Source organism: Pimephales promelas, chromosome 18 (genome assembly GCF_988280905.1).
Source record: "Pimephales promelas chromosome 18, fPimPro1.hap1.1, whole genome shotgun sequence".
In the NCBI taxonomy this organism is placed as follows: Eukaryota; Metazoa; Chordata; class Actinopteri; order Cypriniformes; family Leuciscidae; genus Pimephales; species Pimephales promelas.
In genome coordinates, this window is record NC_142786.1 from 22,061,649 (window position 1) to 22,080,357 (window position 18,709).

The 18,709-nt window shown below is 36.5% G+C and overlaps 1 protein-coding gene across 1 annotated transcript in view; it reads right to left on the reverse strand.

The window, feature by feature from the left end:
• gatad2b (GATA zinc finger domain containing 2B) overlaps window positions 1-8,075 on the reverse strand; it is a 50,558-nt gene extending 42,483 nt beyond the window's left edge. Inside the window, exon 1 of the mRNA XM_089123141.1 lies at window positions 7,851-8,075. The gene's annotated coding sequence lies outside the window, so the exon portion shown is untranslated. The remainder of the gene's footprint in view (window positions 1-7,850) is intronic.
• Window positions 8,076-18,709: the final 10,634 nt, after the last annotated feature.

The window sequence follows — 18,709 nt, forward strand, 5'->3', positions numbered from 1 at the left end:
TCGACTGAAACATTCCCTCTCTGTGCCCACCTAAGATCTCACAACTAAAATGGTGGAGAATAATTAATCAGCAACTGACAGAGCAGAGCGGAAAAAGCTCTGGAGTCAAAGGTCCCTTGCTGCGCAACTGTCGAACACCAAAGGGTTTCAGATACCTCTAAAACGTATACAGGAAAACAAACAGTGATTCTTCAAAGAAATGGAGGCTGACGTCTTGCCTGGATTGGTTTAAAAATCTGTCATTTTAGCTTGACCGCACGGATGACGGACCTATTCAACTTTATGAGGAAAAATCATGACAGTCTGATCAACAAACCTGGTTGCATCTATAGAGATTATTTCAAGTGTTTCTAACTTGAAAAGGAGCTTTAAAATCATAAAAACTTAAAATCATTTATTTACTCACCCTGCAAAGTCCAACCAATTGTTATTTTAATATTATAGTGTATTTAGAAAAGGCAACATTTCTTTAATTAAGGTTTTTAGTTTTTCATTTTTCATCTTTGACTTTCTTATGCAGAACATAAACAGGGTTCCAGACTGCGACCATTTTTTGAGAATGTGCGAGTTAAAATTTTATGTGGTCGTATATGTGCGAGTGTACGCTCGCGCAACAGAACGCGTTGTATCAGCTGCTGCGGTCCGTAACTTATGTTCAAAAGGAACAAGTACGCTACGGTACATCATGAATCCATTTTCCAAACCGTGTTTTTGACTTACCCAGAATCACTACGGTACGCCTATAATAAATGTTTATATTCTGAATATTTTATCCGGGGGTCACCTCGGATGCAGATTTGCCCAGTGCCTGCATGACTTGCCATAGACATTAATGGAGAGAAGTAGCTCTGGTTACAGTGTTCTTCCGCAAGAAACGTGCAGTTTATTTAAGGACGAACGTAGACGTCACGCGCATTGCACACTGATGTTGGAACGCGCCAATTACGAATTCACAAATTAAGGCATTTAAAAATGAAAATGTCTCACAAAACAGCGTGTCCCATCCTACATCTTTTCAGCGGTTAGATGAGAGTAATCGCTCGACTGAGGAAAAGGAAATGATTATAAAATGCAGAAGGTAACGAGTGTGAGATTTCTGATTTTTGTTATAACTGTAAACTTTGATAATGAAAAATCTGTTGGCTATTAGTTTATTATAATACTCCAATCTTTTAAAATGTAATGCATACATTTGAATGTTTAATAATTTTTAAAAGAAAGAAAGACGATGCTAAAAGAAAGATGATAATAGATAGATAGATAGATAGATTTATGATTAAAATGTAAATAGATAGATTGTATATAATTCAAATGTAAAATGCTTAAAATTACAGATTAAAATTACTGTCCAAAATCCATGAAAATCCTGAAATTTGGCAATGATAATTAATATATTACAGGTATTTATGCTGCAACCAAGAAAGCCTAGCTTTGGTCCATTAAAACCAATATTCATCAGCATGCATTGATTAATCCCATGGCATGTAGCAAAAAAAAAGAAAAGAAAGGTGCGACCAAATCAAATGTTGGTGCGACTAACTGAGAAAATTCGTAGCACCAGTTCAACCACTGGAAAAGTTAGTCTGGAGCCCTGATAAAAGATAGTTTGAAGAATGTTTCAGTGTTTTTGTTTTTTGTTTGAAAGTCAATGTTGTCTAGGACCCAATTGATTTTCATTGTGTGGGGGAAAAAAAAACAGTTGAAAATGAAACCATCTCTAAAACGGCAGAAACAACAAAAAAAAAGTCAAGTAGGTTTGGAACGACATGTGGGAGAGTAAATAATGACAATTTTAATTTCTGGGTGAACTTATCCCTTCACCTATACTACCGAACATTGACACAGATTGGCATCACGTCCCAAAACAGTTTGACATACTTTTCTTTTTGTTTGTACTTCTTTTACTGATCTAGATTTATTAACATCCATATCAATTAGTAGCATGTACAAGCAACCCTCAAAGGATTTTCACTTGGGAAGATTTTTAAATAAACTTAATGTTTCTGATTAAGGGGTAATTATGCTGATTTCTTTCTTTTCAAAACATTCATGTCTCAATTTTACATAACTATGGATCATGAAACGAGCACTGATTTTGAGTAGGGATGAATCAGACCTGCTCTAGTCAATAAAAAGGGAAGACATGGTTGGCTGACTTTTATCAAAGATAAATAACTAGTATGAACAGCACTTGTCACAAATGTAACCATCAGGAAACCATTTAGCTCAAATACTGAATGACCAGTGAATATGGATAAATCAAAAAACCACACAATTATCGATTATTAGAAACGTATGCCATGTTCTTAAGATTTGCAACTCAAACCGCAAATCAAGTACAATGAAAAACATTCCTGCAAGTATCTGATTCATTTCTCTATGACGTCAATGGGAAGGTCTGAGGTAATGATGTTGTTTATTACGATTTATCAAGCCAAAAGTCATGTGGTCATATTGTTTCCTAGACCCATAAGCCTTATCTGGGGAAAGGGCACGCTGCAGCCCCTAGCTTACTCAAGAGCAAATTAATCAAACCTTTTGGACCTGACAGTTTGGTCCTGAGGGTCTTTTTTAAACCCACTATCACACAAAACCAAAAATCTACTGGACGTGGGCATCCTCTTCTCTTTTATACCGCCTTTAAAGCAACACTACTGACCCTGAAGGTCCATTGAAGGGTAGGGGATCAATGGGAGGACATGTGAGTGTCAATGCCCCATTCTTGTCTCTCAGGACTGTCGCAGTGAGGGTTCGTTTTACAAAACTAGCACAACTTTGGTCCACATCATCATATTGCACAGCCGTAAATCTCATGGCGCATGTTTACAGTGCGAGTCGTTTTGTTGTGTCTACTCAAAGCGTTTGCCAAAGGGGTACTGCTAATTCTAAACACTACCTTTTCTGACCATTCAGTAGTCCTGAAACCCAGCCAACTCAAGTACTCTTTCTGATCCAAGAGTCAATATGCAGCTCTAAATGCGATTTACCTATCAAACGTCTTCATTGGCATGGTCTCTTCTTTTAGATGAACTCATGATGGCACATCTGATCGAACACAGTTCCCTGAACATTGAGAGTCTTGAATTTAGGTTGTCAATAGTGATTCGGCACTTAAAGGAGTAGTTCACTTTTAAAACTTTTGCTGATAATTTACTCACTCCCATGTCATCCAAGATGTCCATGTCTTTCTTTCTTTCGAAAAGAAATTAAGGTTTTTGATGAAAACATTCCAGGATTTTTCTACACATAATGGACTTCAATGAGAACCAAGAAGTTCAAGGTCAAAATGAGTTTCAGTGCAGTTCCAAAGGGCTTTAAATGACACTAGACAATAAATAAGGGTCTTATCAAGCGGAACGAGTGGTCATTTAAAAACTAAATTAAAAAGTTTAAGTTTTATGAGCACAAATGCTCACCTTGCTCTGTTCTGTGATGAGCATTCGTGACTCTCCTGTTCGAACTCGTGCATCAAAATGAATGAATCTTTTTTTGAGTCATGACTCAAAGGGTCCTAGATAAGACCCTTAATCATTGTCTGGTGTCGTTTAAAGCCCTTTGAAGCTGAAACTGAAACCATTTGAACCTTGAACCGTTTTCTTCCCAATGAAGTCCATTATATGGAGAAAATCCTGGAATGTTTTCATCAAAAACCTTAATTTCTTTTCGACTGAAGAAAGAAAGATGGGACACATTATCAGCAAAAACATTTTTTTTGAAATCATTACGTGACTTTCTTCTACAGAACACAAAAGAAGATATTTTGAAGAATGCTTAAAATGGCCATACAATGAAAAATGTTGTTTTGGACCGCATTGACTTGCATTATACAGACAAAAATTCTAAATATATTTTTAAAGAAGAAAGTCAAACAGATTTTTGAATGACATAAGTGAGAGCAAAGCTCATCATCTCTTTAACAGAGCACAAGTCTTTACCCTTGAATCATGAACCGCAAACAAATACGCATTAGTGTAGGCTTATATTTATTGGGAAAATCCAAGCATTCAGCATGGAAATGCCAATGTTGTGAGAAGCACCGATGTGAACACAAGATCTGGGATGAAGCAGGTCTAAGCAGAACAGGTACTCAAACAGGTACCTCTAAACCGTGACAGATCTATGATGAAATCTACATTGATAACTTGAGCTTAGAGTCTTTGCTCAGCTCAGTGTATTCCATCTTATCATCTGGCACCGCACTTCACAGGTTTCCTTGGCTTAACAAAACCAGACAGTCACTAGCAATAAGGTGCCCATGCACCATGGAAATTAAAGAGAACAAACAGCATAAAATCCTTTCACAGGCAATGGCCATAAGCTCGGGTGCACCGACTACAGTGATGAATAGCGCAGAAAAGGTAGAAAAATAAATACCAAGCTGCCAAGTATCTTCCGCCTGAGGGGGAGGAGGGGGAACAGTCCACACAAAATGCCTTTGAGCAAAACAGTCAATAAGAACATTGTTTGGACCCCTCTTGAGGATGTAATACTAGTGGGGCGCCCCTCACAGTATGCAGCACAGCAGCCTTTAACAAAAAAAAAAAAAATAGCAGAAAACACTCCAAATGGCGCTCATTAGATGTGCCACTTGCTAAAAAAATATTTTTCCTTCACATATCTTTTGTTTACACAGATTACTTGCATCAGACATTAGTATGATTTCACTATGGTAATTCTAAGAGAAGTGACTTCTGAGCAGACCTTTCTCTCCGCACAATAAGTATAAATGGCTTTAATAACAGTGTGTGGAGAGTCAAACTGGGAAATTTTTATATAAAGTCAAGCATATTTATACAGCGCTTTTCACAATATAGACTGCATCACAGTAGCAGCTTCACAGTATCAATCTAAACATACTGTAATAACAATGTTCGTTTCTTAGTGGAAAAATATCCACTTTGGTAGAGCTGATCAAGGGTATTACTGATTGGTTAATTCATTTGAATATCCCCAACTGAGCAAACCAAAGGCAACAGCGGCAAGGAACCGAAAAACTCCATCAAGTGACCTAACGGTGTCCTAAAACTCCATCAGGCGACCCAATGGAGAAAAAAAAATCTTGGGAGAACCCAGGCTCAGTCGGGGGCCAGTTCACCTCTGGCGTTTATGAACTAGAGGCCGGATTTACAGTAACTGTAAGGTAAAAATGCATGTCTAAACAGACTTTAAACGCAAACCTGCCACATGTGCATTAAGAATTGATTCTATAGTTATGTGCGTTTGAATATATGTGCGCAGGTTTGTAAATCCTTTTTTATATGCTATAAACATATCAAGAAGTACATATGCCTTTACGTTAGTTGCTTAAGAAATTCCTTGAGCTTAAAAGGTGCACTTGGTAAGTTGTTTACATTTTGCTGGCTCTCATTTAGTGGTTTTAAACTTTATGCTGACACCTATTTGTGTGGATGTATGATGTTTATACCCAAGCCGTCAATTTTATTTTGTTTGTTTTTCTCCATTTACGATATACAATCCAACGGTCATTCTTGAATTCAAACTAGTAGTAGTAACTGTCACTTTTTCAGCAGCCTTGGTTAAAAAGTATTTTCCCATTCCTATTTTTCCATATGAGGTTTTAAAGTGTTCGTTAAAAGGTTAAAAGTCATGAACCAAAACCAACCCGCTACGAGGTAAATCACCACATTATGAAGTTTGATTTGAAGCAAAAAAAGTATTTGAATTAGCTTGAATTAATTACTAATCCCAGTTATCCCACAAAGCATGGCGAATGACAAACAAAACAAAAAAAGGATAAATATAAAACTGATTTAAAGTTGATTTTTTGGTTTATTGCAAAATATAGAAGTAATATTTAAATAGTTTGAGAGTGCAGCCAAGGTGACTGACTATTACATCATTCACAGTGCTTCATGGGAGTGGGCGGGCGCTAAGGAGTTCTTTTGGTGTGATTTCCTTGCAAAATATTATTTTTAAAAATAAGTCGAAATAATGCTGTCTGACTGTTGAAAGCATACCATTCATTAACAAATATGTAACTCAAAGCAGGTCTATCTTTAAAGCTGTAATGTTTAAGTTATCATTAAAAATCAAATGAATAGGATTTTTACTTCTGGTGTGGTGACAAATCAGGTCCTCCTCGAAATAGGGTCCATGTTAGGACCCAAAGCAATCCCATTTGCTTAAATTGCTTTTAATATGCACTCTTTAGCGCCGGATTAAAATTCCTATAAAAAAAAGTCATTAATGTCTGTATTCGTTAGCTTATTTGCTAGCATAATATACAGATACCTGGTTAGCCTGATAGCTTCGTTTATCCACATGTTTGCACGTGCCCTAAATGTATTCAGTTATCTTTAATGTAATTAAGTGTTAAATTAAGTGTTACATCTCCAATTATTTATTGTAGCTTTTATTTTATAGTAGTGTTCATTTATTCACCAAACAGGCTATTATAATTTTATTTATTAACAGTTTATCAAGTGAAAGACACATTCAATTTGTTTAGTTATGGAATGTAGAGTAACCCATACACGTTTTAAATTAATATTGTTTGTGTATGCCAGGTATAACCATTAAGTGAGAGAGTCCCGATTTTGCGGGAGGACCCGATTTTTATTGCATGACACAGCAGGTCATGTGATCTCAACATGGCAGCACCCATGATTGGGGACCCTCTCCATGTAGTGCACATTTCAAACTTTTTTAGCCAAAGATTACTGAGTGCACTTTTAAAAGACTTTAGGGTGGTAGGGAAAAATATAATTTGCCCAAATAGTGGAATTATCGGTCAAGTGCATTTTACTTAAAATGTAACAAAAAGTCTCTACAAACAAACAACTGTCATGTAGATACTAAATGCATGCATATGAAAAATTCTTGAGGGGACAAACTCTGCCAAATCAGATTGCTAGAGTAAGCCTCTGACTATATAAAGCCTATAAAGTAAACCATGTCTCACTTTGGACTTGTCTGCAGAGAAAGAACAACAGAGCGCATCTACATATAAATTATATCATTGATCAGAGTTTCTTTCTAAACGTCATCTCCCCCGTTTATCAGTGACTCCCATGTTGGCTTCGATCAATACCTGCATTCACGCAGGAATCAGATTTCACTCTTACGTCTGTCAAGTGTTGGGCAGCCATTTGCGTGCATATGGAGCAAGTTGAGAGAACGTCCTCACTTACGTAAATGGCTGATGCATTTTCGACATCTTTTTTTTCTAATTGCACAGGCTCACCGTACACTATCCGTGTGCCCTCGGCACAGTAGAGAGAAACCCCGCTCCACCGAACAGCCCTAAAACACTCACTAAACAGCCCGTTTGAGGTGATATCATTGGAATACGAGCGTTAGATAGATTTAGATGGAGCTATGTGTGTGTGTGTGTATTGGGCTTTTTCATTGTGTCTGAGCTGCTACTGCACTACTGTAGCCACAGCCGGGAGGACGCGAGGCTTTCTCCGCCAATCTGGGTTAACCCCTAGAGACACCAGATGAAACAATGAACGCCGTTTCACACATTAAAAATGCCGCTTTGGCCAATAAACTTGTCAAAGTTGCTGGCTAAATATGACGGGCTTTTCGCTCGGAATCGCTCTTGTAATCGCCGCTCGAAGTGCGATACGCCACGGCGCAATCCCGAGCTCATTTTAATAGTATTAGCCAGCTACTTTGAACTGCTGCGTGTTCCACGCAAAATCCGCTATGCTATTGTCTGGCTTGCTCAGCAGACTCCCTCAAAGGCATTTTTAAACGTTAAGCCCATTCAATAACCGCATATGACGGTTGATTCGTGTGGCAGCTACGATTATAAACCATATCGCTCGCTAATTCCCCAATCCGATCCGATACCGGCTAGGCCGCGCGTGAATCCCCGGACTCACCTGACTCGCCTTTACCCTTCAGGTTCCTCTGGCTCCGGGTTCACTCTCCGATCCTGAAGCGCTGCTGTAGCTCTTCACGACCAGTCCCCGGCACCGGCAGGCAACACAAAAGCGCTGATTGGGCCTCGGCGAGCGCTCATCCCCTTGGTCTCTGCCCAGACAGACGGGTTATTGGTCGGCGGCTGTGTCGGAGACGCGCCCCTATTAAGGTGTATGTTGTTGTCTGTGTCTGGAGGGGAGGGGACAAGAAGCTCTGAAATGATGGGAACTAAATGGGTTGTTATGCGCGTCGTGTCGGCAGCACAAGGCGAGCTTACTACACTGACAGATAAATTGTGGACAGCCATATTAACTCCGTCTTCTTTCCGATCGACTGGAGCATTTTGAGGAACATTGTGGTGGGAAACCGCCGCGATTCCACACAACGTTTGGACATTCTTCCAGCCGTTTCCCAGAAACTTACAGACCAACAAAACAGACTGCACTTTTTCGCAATGACAGATATGAGGTTTTAGAGGCCGCATAGGTGGACTGGAGTGAATCCTACGAAATGTCATCCTGCCATTGTGTGAAGCACCAAGGGTTAGGAAATTATTTTTTTTTAATAAATTAGGCTGTTGTTTTGATGTGGATTATTATACTATAGGCTATCTTATGCAGCCATAAATGATCATTTAATAATAATAAAAAAGCGAGTTTATGATTTTTTTTTTTAGTTTAAGCTATTTCGATGTCCATTACAATACATATTGGTTTTGTTCATCGAGGATCAAAATCATTGTAGACTGCGTTGTCTTGATAAGTGCATATTTGTAAACATATCAAATATGGTAGCCTATTTAATGTTGATTTTCATTGAAGATGTCCATTTCAGAACAGTGAAACAAATCCATTTACAATACATATTGTTAATAGATTAAATGTAATTATACATATGAAAACTTAATAAATTACATTTTATGCAAAATAGTTGCACTGAGGTTGTTTAACCTGGGGCAAGCTTAATTATCTTACAAGTGCATTTTTACTTAAAATGGTGTGAAATTTATTTAACATGGCATCCTGAAAATGATCATAATTTGTGCCAAAAAAGAGTAGGCTAAATCTTTTTACAAACTAGCTACTAATTGCATGTGGGGGGAAAATTAAGGGTCAAAATTATTGTAGACTGCTTTGTTTTGATGAGTGTATAATTGTAATCAAATCAAATATATAGGCTATATTCTTTGTATTCAGGGTTGAATTTCATTGAAATTTAGAACAGTGAGTGTAACGTGGCTGGCAAACAAAGAATGAAATGTCTGCAGAAAAAATTATGCATGTACATTTACTACATGGACAGTCCTATATTGCATGTCTCATGCTCAAAATATCCCAGTGCTCAAACCTGCAACCTTTTGGTGACCAGCTCAGGTTTTTTTTTCTCTCCACAGTGCCACCACCACCACACATCCAAAAAAAAAGACAAGTTAAATTGCAATGCAATGCAATAGCCTACTTCTGTTAATTTGATAGGCAAACATTTTTTTGTCAAATTTGTCAGGAATGGAATAAAGATAATCTTACTCAGTTCTGGTGACGACTGTGGGATTTGCAGTAACAGACAGCCAATCACAATGAACATTATTAAAAATATAAATATCAGTAAAATCTTCAATAGGGTAAATGACTTATCTTGCAAATGCCACTTAGATTCACTTTAAACCAGTCAAACCTGCATTGCTTTATAATAAATGCCTCGTACCACATATAAAATATAATGTTTGTCAGCTAAGCAACAATATGTCGTATGACAGATTGATTTAGCAATATGTGCCACTAAAATGAAAAACATCCGGGAAAAGTGACATCCATGGAGTCTCAAGCAGATTTCAGTAGCATCTGCCCAATGTTTTCTACAGCAAGATACACATATTTAATTTTCTGTGCGTGTGAGAGATCTTTTACCTTTCTTTTGCTTGCTCTCATTTATTCTTATATTAGACACTCTGATGGGGCAGTAGCACACACTGACTGAACAATACGATTCTCCTGACCTACTTACACGTGCATGCATTGTTGCAGCCCAGAATACTAAGAGTGCAACAAAGGTGTGAAACTCTGAAACTCATTGTTTCACGGAGAAAAAAATAACAGTTGGTTATCATTTGCACGTGCATATAGGGTAAAAACCATTCCATGTGAAATCATTGTTGCATGCAGCCTTTTTCTTCATCCGGGTATTGTTTACGATCACTGTTTTGATACTGTATCTCGCTCGTCATTTACTGTATGGACCGCAGCGTGTGTCCCGTCAGTCGCGCGAGGAGCAGCTCTCTCCCTAACTGGAGCTGTCTTTGTGTATAGGCAAGGAGGATTCGTGACAAATCGCAACATTTGTCCACCATAAACCAGCAAATCGTTTTAACCGAAGCTGGGTTTGTATTGATGTTCACATAGAACTATTTTATTGTTTTTGTCAACACTGAGGCTGAGACCTCTAGCGGCGGTTTGTGCTGTTTACGGCAGATTTACAACGCACGAGCCGAGTGAGTCACTGCAATGTGGAGTGAATACATTAATAACTCACTATTGTTTACACGAATTGTGTATTACGCCATGTAACATCTTAGCACTTACTCTAAAGGTTTACTTCTTTAAATACACAACAATGAGGAAATGCGCTGCTCAAGAAATGACCAACTTAAAGGGATAGCTCACCAAAAAAGAGCACTCTGTCCTCATTACTCACCTTAATGACTATTTTTTTTTCCTGCAGAAACACAAAAGAAGATTTATATATTTTTACATCATTTTCTGTCCATATTCAGTCAAAGTTCATTGTTTGGACACCTCTGACCTTCAGAAAATCATACACGCTTTCAGAAAAAAATGGTAAAAAAAAAAAAAAAACACTGGGACGATTCTCTTTAAAAAGTTTCTAATATTTTCACTTTTGTGTAGACAATGTGTTACTTTGAGCTACTAATATGGACTCTTTACCTGCAAATGTGTAGCTTTTGCCACCCCAGTGACGGCTTTTGTACCCATTTCTTCCTGAGAGGTTCGAAACAGCATGAGGGTGAGAATATGATAACAGAATGTAATTTGTTTTGGTGAACTATCCCTTTAAATTTAGAACACTTGGACATTCGTCAAGATTTTCCGGTTCTCCAAAATAGGGAAGAAAAAAAAAACATTAGTTTTCAATAGGAATTCTATGAGTCATAAGTTCAAAATAACCAAGAATCAAAGGAAGCTCCTTATCTGTGTCAACTACATACCTCTTGTAGACAAAAACACCAATGTATGGATGCCTGTTTAGATATAATTCGGAACTGAAACAAAGCACAGATCGAGGGACTTTTTGTAAAGTCTAAGAGATGTAAACCGTGTATGCTAAAAACATTTTGTCAAGCGCAACCGCATTATTTTGCCAGTTCTTTGGGGTCAGGTGATGGCTTAACTGTGATGACTTACTTCCACTGTTTTTCTCAGAACAGGTTTTATGTGTAACTCATTTCAGTGAGGAGGGCCTGTTGGATTTAAGAGTACAGATTAGTGCTAAAAATTCTCTGAGTTAATCCAGCATTCCCTCCACGGATTGGCCATTTACATCATCACCCACTAGTCCAATGAACACACTCACTTTAAGAAATATCAACAAACCGGTTTTTTTAAGGTTCAGTGACTAAAGCCATATTCCTCTCTCTCTCTCGCTCTCATGTGGTGTCATGTGATAAGTGTATGAGTGCAAAGTCACATGTTAGGTACTGTAACTTCCGATCCAGATTCACATTTAAACCTTTCAACTTAAATGCTGTTTTGCTTGATTGTTCTATCAGATTTACTGTATGTGTTTATTTGATTGTGAGGAACGTAAAAAGCCAAAGATCCTGAGATGTATGAAGCTTTAATTCCCACATGATATTTATACTAAAATGGTGTGAACTGCCTCCCTTATCAGTGAATTTACCATTTTGCACCACTGTTACTTGTGATGTTTTCTGTAATCCCACATTAGAACACATTACGAGATGGTAAGAGCTCTATGTCGGCTTCAATATGTGGTTCATTAGAGAGTCCTAAGTTCTACCCAATCTAACTGGACAAGTCAGCAGGGGGTCTGACTCTGCATTAAAGACCAAAACTGAGCTAAGCGGTTTAACTCGTGATTAAAACTCTGACTTAAAAATCACGGAGAAAACAAAAACAACTACTTCCATGATGCAGCCAGTTCCTTAAGCTTTTAAAGGAATATTCAATAAAAGTTAAGCTCAATCAACAGCACTTGCGGTATAATGTTGATTACCACGTTAACTTCCACTCCTTTCTTTAAAAGCAAAAAATAGTGAGGTGCTTCCAATGGAAGTTAATGATAAAATACTCACTACTCCAATTGTATTGAAGACATGTGTTAAAATGATTTTAATCCGAGGCTGTATCCGAAACAGAATACGTACGAAAAAGTAAGGATGTCTTCATTCAAAGTACTCATTAAGAGTATAGGCGAAAAGTACCAGATGACCTAACCAAGTCAATACCAAGACCAGTGTGTGTTGAGACAAAGTCAAGACCAGAGTAACACTCCTCAAATTCATCCGAAAGATCCACTTTATTGAGATATGTCTTTTATTTAATCAGTAAATACTTGGGTTTGTTTTAGCTTAAATTGTACCCAGCCTTACTCATCACAATTTAATTTTTACTAGTAAGAATTCAATTAGAGAGTTTACAATTCAATTCTCACTAGAAGCAATTATGATTATGTAATTGCAGAGCTCTTTAATTGAATTAGAGAGCTCTGCAATTGCATTCTTACTAGTACACTGTAAAAAAATATTTTCAAGATTTGTTATCACATTTTTTCTTTTGTCAAATCAACTTAAATAATTTATTTAGTTCAGATAACTTATTATTTTGAGTTTCTGATGATTAAATCAATCTCCTTCATTGTTTTAACTCACTTTTTCCAGTTCAATCAACTTAAAATTTTAAGGCAACCAGGTTGCTTAATTTTTTAAGTTAAACCAACAATATTTTTTACAGTGAATTAGAGACCTCTCTAAATCAGTTTTTACTAGTAAGAATTACATTAAGAGAGTGATTAAAAATGAATGGAAGTCAATGGAGACATACTAGTAAAAATTAATTTGTAGAGCTCCTTAATTGGAATTGTTACTAGTAAGAATTGAATTAGAGTGTTCTGCAATTGTAATTGTTACTAGTAATACTTAAATTAGAGAGCTTTGTATTTTTACTAGTAAAAATTGAATTAGAGAGCTCTCAAGCTCTCTTATTGAATTCTTATAGTAAAAAATGTAATTATGACGAGTAAGGCTGCGTACAATTTAAGCTAAAACGGCTTGCCATAACTGGGGGAGTAGTTAATGGTCTTGTGTTTTGGTAATGTTTAGGTGATAACCAGACAGCTGACCAAACTCTGTCAGAGTTCTCATAAGTTTAGGGAGGCTTACATCTGGATTTTGGAGCTAGGTGATATTATCATCCGCAAAAAGTCCAATTATATGTTCAGTATTTGCAATAGTAATTCCTCTAAGCTTTTCATTTTGCCTGCCTGGGCCAAGGGCTCTATGTAATGCGAAGAGCGCTGGACTGAGGCAACAGCTTTGTCGAGAGCCTCTAAACAATTGAAAGCTATCAGTTAGGTGGCCATTCATTTTTACCCTGGCCCTCGGACTATCATGCAGTGATACCTAATAAATTGATTATTAAAGCCAAGACGACCTTGTATAAAAAGGGCCAGCTGACCTGGTCAAAAGCTGCTAAAGCTAAAGCCAAACTCAGTTGTTGTTTCTTTGGCTTGACATGCAATGTTCGCCTTATGCTGTCTTGAGTTTGACGACATTTAATGAATCCTGTTTGATCCTCATGAATCAAGTCAGACAATACTCCATTCTCTTAGAGATTATAGAGGTAAAGAGTTTGTAATCAGCATTCAGTATTGAGATTGGGCGATATGACTCACAATATTCTATTTATTCCTTCCTTAGGGAGGACCGAGGTTGGATATTACAGCCTCTCTCCATGAACTTAAACCTAGTATTTCAGTTCAAGGCATGCGTTTACTAATTGAAGTTAACGATGATTTGTGATACATTATTTTCTTTTTTCAACTTAGGCCTACTTGAAAGACGAACCCTATAGTTTACAACTATAAAAATGATTTAAACAATTTTACAGCTAAAATAATACACACAATTTAACTGTACAACTGATATCAGCGACTGCAATATGTTCAACTTCCTTGTTGATCCTGCAACAACATTTCAATGAATCAACCAATCAGATTCGAAGGACAAGTTTTCATGTCAAGTTTAGGATTACAAACTCAGGGTTAAGTGCTTCAGTGGTATTCACTTTAACAGATCAATTGTAAATGCTTTCATAAATTCACATTTTCTGCTTTTAAATCTCACGCAAATTGGCCCCATTGTAAGCACTTTATTTTTATGGTTCTCAACATTTTGCCACAAATGTTGTCGATTGAGCTTACCTCTGAACATGAATCAGTGCGCATTTTGTGGGTTGCTGGTGTTGTGTTAGAGGTGTCTATAAGCTGGCCTACTGTAATGTGCTATAAGCTACATGGCATTTCATTGTCCTTTTTAGGCAGTTAGTCTCCCACCTGGTGGTCATAATGTTAAACTCCATCTAATAGGACCATGAAATGAAAGATAAGACAACAGTCTTTGTGTAATTCACGCACATAAAGAGCATTGATATGAAGGGTTTTGTCTTGGGTATACAATAAATACTTCATAGAATCAGACGTTTTTCGGTGTGTTATTTTATAGCAACCATTCTCATTTATGGCATATAGTGTTCTTTTCAGATTTTAACGCACAAATAGCTCGATTTCTGTTTGTTGTAACGTCATCATTCTTTATTTATTATCATCACTGATGTATGATTGTTCTTCGATCGCATGTTGAGATTATTTCGCATTGCTAATTAATGTTCAGAATGAAGAGGTAGAGCAGACAGGGAGTAATTAAGCTTCATGTTAATGAGTTACAGCTCAGTAAGTTTCGAATAACATTAAGTAGCTAGACACACAACAGTGTGTGAGCTGTCAATTCATTCAAAGGTCTGCTAACATTTGGATAGAGAACACATCTAATCCAGCACACGAGAGGATTAAGATATTAATATCAGTATCATCAATATCAGAAATGCGCCATCAAGAGACAGCATCAAATCCGTTCTTAAACTCACAGACGGGAGATGTTATGTAAACACTCAAAGTGCATATTAAATAATCTCATGAATGTTATGCAATCTGTCAACTAAGACTGCAGTGAGCGTGAGCACACACACACACACACACACACACACACACACACACACACACATACACACACGCACGCGCGCGCGTGGGTTATCATGTTTTATGGGGACATAGACCTATTGATTCTTAATTGTATATTCTATCCCTCTAGCCAACACTAACCCTAAACGTGCCCCAAACCTATCCATCACAGAAAACTTTTTCCAAACACTTCAAAAAGCCAAAATTTACTGGTATTTCTATCCTGGTCCCCATAACAAACCAGACACACACACACACACTTAGGTGGTTAGCTAAAGTGAAGAGAGAGATTAAATAAAGAGGTCATTGTGTTCTAGACAACACAATCGAGATTAATAATAAATAAAACAGTAATTTTATTTTTAAACCATAAAGTCAAAGTGATAGCATATCAAAGAGAACAAAATTATGCAGTAGATTTGAAATTCAGTCTAGTCAAGTCACTTTTATTTAGCGCTGTGTACAATACAGGTTGTTTCAAAGCAGATTTACAGCGATAAACAGGAAAATAATAATTCAATGATAAAAACAGAATTAATCTCTGCCGTAAAGCAGCTCTAAAAAGACAGTATAAACAGTCATTATTCAGTTGAAATAGCCTACTGAACGTAAGTTGAAATACTGAATACGTATGTGTCGATTCATTTCGGTCCAATAACTGTGCAAAGTAGGCCTACATCAATTATGAAATGAGTTCAATTCCGCAGTAAAGCACAGATCTTTAAATTGAAAAAATAATATAAAGAAATAAAAAAATACATATATATAGGCTAGGCTACATATTTTTTTTATTTTTTTTTATCAGATATAATATGATTTGTTTCAAATATAAAATGGTTCCTTACCCAGACAGACACAATCAGAAATAATGTAAATTATTTATCCATTTAAAAATCCATTATTAAATTAATGAATATTAATTTATTCTGAGCCGCTATTGGTGGTCACTGGAATCTTCCAGCAGAGGGCAGCAGAACCTAAAGTAAGAGCGTCCATCACACACACTTGCTTTGCAAAAATGTCCTTCATAAAAACATGATTAAATTTTATAAATATTTTATTTGAAAGTATAGCCTACATGTGCAAAATTAATTAAAAATTCATATAACATGTATATCGTTTGTTTTACGTAGCCTATAAGTTATTTTTAGTGGCATATTTAATTTCTTTTAGGAAACTCCTCATCAGCACCATGACATAAACATAACAGTAAATTTGCAGATTATATTTATATGTGACTCCATAGTCAGGGTTTCTCATTTCAATCTGAGGTATGCATAACAATAGACAAAATATGTGAATATTTTGCAAGTTATACATAAACCATATCTTTCTGTATTTGATGTATTACCTGTGAGCAAATCACTCTTAAAAAAGGTTCAATGCAGTTCTATGGGTTCTTAACTCAATTCTAAATGTAAAAAAAAATATTCTATGTAAGGAGGAGAAATGACTTATTATACATTATTATTATTATTATTTTAACAACTGCTTATTTCTATTTTTTCTACTGATATATGTTTCATAAAATTGGCATACAATTAAAATTTAATTAATTAAAACTAAGTCAATAAAATGGTGGAACCTGAAGCGCCTGACTTGAACCTATTTTTCTATCTGCAGCAAATGTACATTATAATTGTGACACCTTGAACAGTCTATTAAATACAGGATTAAAGAATAGGAACTTTCTGTACCATGTCCTCCACCACAGGAACATTGGCAAATTAAACACGCTTTACATTCACTCTGTGGCTTCTTATTTAATTATAACTATTAATTGACTTAATCAGCAGAGCAAAAAGAATGGAGTGAAAGCCTCAACCTGCACGACATTTAATTTTTTAACTAATTCAAAAACCAGTGATGCTCTGAACCAGTTAACCTGAGAGATGTGACAGCAGCTCATCAACACGTTCTTCAATTAAAATGTCTATGAGGCAGATTTAAAAGGCTGTTGCATTTGAATGCCTCCATTAACACGTGTAATACAAAAGAAGGGTGAATACAAACGAGGTTTCAGAAAACAAATCCCTTTATAACATTTAACACAGGAAAAAGAGCTCTGTAACTATCTGTTAATTAAACCCGCTTAGATAGCAGTCTGTCAGAGAATCCAATGATGATGTTAGAAATAAATTGGTAATGGCAAGAGACTCCTAGTTGTTGGAAAGCCGTGAAAAGGGGGGTTTATTTCTGCCTCGCATAATAATTAGCCAAGCATTTCTTTCATTTGTTTTTTACAGACAGTTTACAGTAATATGTTAACATTTTATTCACAGTAAAAATGATGTGCATGCAATCAAAGCAAAACTAAAACCCTTGATACGTATTCTCTGAGTCTGTGCACTACACTAATGTTGGAAATACTGGCAGGTGAGTATGCTGAACCTTACAGTAAAAATACATTGATTTTACAGTAAGGCATTTAAGACATTGTGTTTTACTGTAGCCTATATGCAATTTATCATGCTGAAACAAAACAGCTTGAATGTGAACTATCCAATCCATTCAAACCAGTTTGTAAGAGTAAAATGTACTGATAACAATACAAGTGGTGCGATGGAACGCCACATAACGACTTTATCAAAATTGGTCTTCGAACTGGTAGCAATTCAAGACACATTAGAGAGTCGCAAGTGTTTTGAGCCATTAGAACTGTTACTTGCCCCCAATAAACTGTTCAATATTTTTTTTTTGCTTATCTTGAACATTGGTAAATTGTCTCAACAGTGTGATGTATCTGTACATTTAAAGCCGCTGTATGTGTAGGCTATTTTGTGTGTATTGCAACACATTCTCACCCCAAGGCGTCACCTTTGACCATGCTTCAATATTTGACGCTTTAGGCACCCTTTAGCGTCAGTTACTACATAGTTATTCTGTGCCCACTCAAAATATTATAATTTGTTCATGTAAGTTCAACATTATGGAATTAAGTCATTTTAAGTGACCATCTGAGCAGAGTGTTAAACGTTAATGAGATAATTAAGTGATGATTGAGCATTATTGAAGACACCTGATGTTAACAAGCAGAATCACTGAAGGAGAAAAACAGAATTTGAAGTCACCAGTATGGTGATCGGTGTTTGTTTAGTTGGGCTCTTAACCATTAACTCATTAACTTTAGATTTTAGTTGGCTGCTGTACATGAATTATAACAAATACCAGATGAACAAATAGTAAAGGTGATCTGATGGTGTTGGTTGTGTTTTAACATAAGCGTTATTTCACAATCATTTGACCTGAATTTAATCTTATGGATAGCAGCACTGTCATTATAGGCCATACCATTTTTAGCCCTTTCAATTAAATCCAAATGATCAAATCAATAGAATTAGAAACTTCTAAAAAATATATTTTATAACATTTTAGGTAAGCACACACAGACATCAAGATTTAGTGTATGAGTGTCAGCAATGGTGACAAAGAGATCAACTCTGAACATAACCTCATTATTTATATGTGTAGCAATGCATGATGGGAGCCATTAATGAGTTTTTATTGGTGGCACCCAGAATGCACTGCAACATGCTTTATAATTGTC